Source organism: Brassica oleracea, chromosome C3 (assembly GCF_000695525.1).
Source record: "Brassica oleracea var. oleracea cultivar TO1000 chromosome C3, BOL, whole genome shotgun sequence".
NCBI classification, from domain to species: domain Eukaryota; kingdom Viridiplantae; phylum Streptophyta; class Magnoliopsida; order Brassicales; family Brassicaceae; genus Brassica; species Brassica oleracea.
In genome coordinates, this window is record NC_027750.1 from 813,223 (window position 1) to 814,023 (window position 801).

The following is an 801-nucleotide window of genomic DNA, read 5'->3' on the forward strand; positions in this document are numbered from 1 at the left end:
GAAATAGGTGATCATTAAACGAGCAGAGCATGGGAGCGACCTCCCGGAGCGACATCACGAAGTCGCTGTGTCCCACCTCTCAGAGCGACCTTCCTAAAGCGACGCCATGAAGTCGCTCGCGTTCTCGTTACTCCGAACCGTCTTAGATGACCCTGGAGCGACCTCTCAGAGCGACCTACCAAGGTCGCTCCCGATCCAGAGCGACCCGTTGGAGCGACACACCAAAGTCGCTCGCGACCTCTCACCCGGAGACACCAAAAATCGGCCTTGGAGCGACTTCCCGGAGCGACACCTGCAAGTCGCTCCGTGTTACTTTGCTGCCGAAAATCATGATTTCCCGAGGACCTTTTTGCAATTTATTTTGGACGTTTTGCACTTGGAAAAACCTATGTTTTAAACATCTTTTGTAGCCACCAGGCAGACTATCTTTTGATCTATTGAGAGATACACAAAAACTCTCTTGAGAAGTTCATCTCTTGGATTTTGATTGTTATGTTCTTGTGTTCTTGTTGATTTCTTATCTATTTCTCTACATGATTAATCTGAAATCCAATATGAGTTTAAGAGGAATCATGGAGATTAGTGAGTAATCACCTTTTGAATTCATGGGTTAGGGAGATTAAGGGTGATTAGGTTAGTTCTAGGATGTTTTAGTGTAGATCATTCTTGTTCCTTGCTAGTAGAGTATTCTTAATGCATCTTCTGAGTTGGCCACTCAAAAGTTGATCAATAGGCATTTCCCACCCAAAAGGTGTTTGATGAAATGCCTGAGACAACTCTCCTAGGCTTTTAGTATACTTT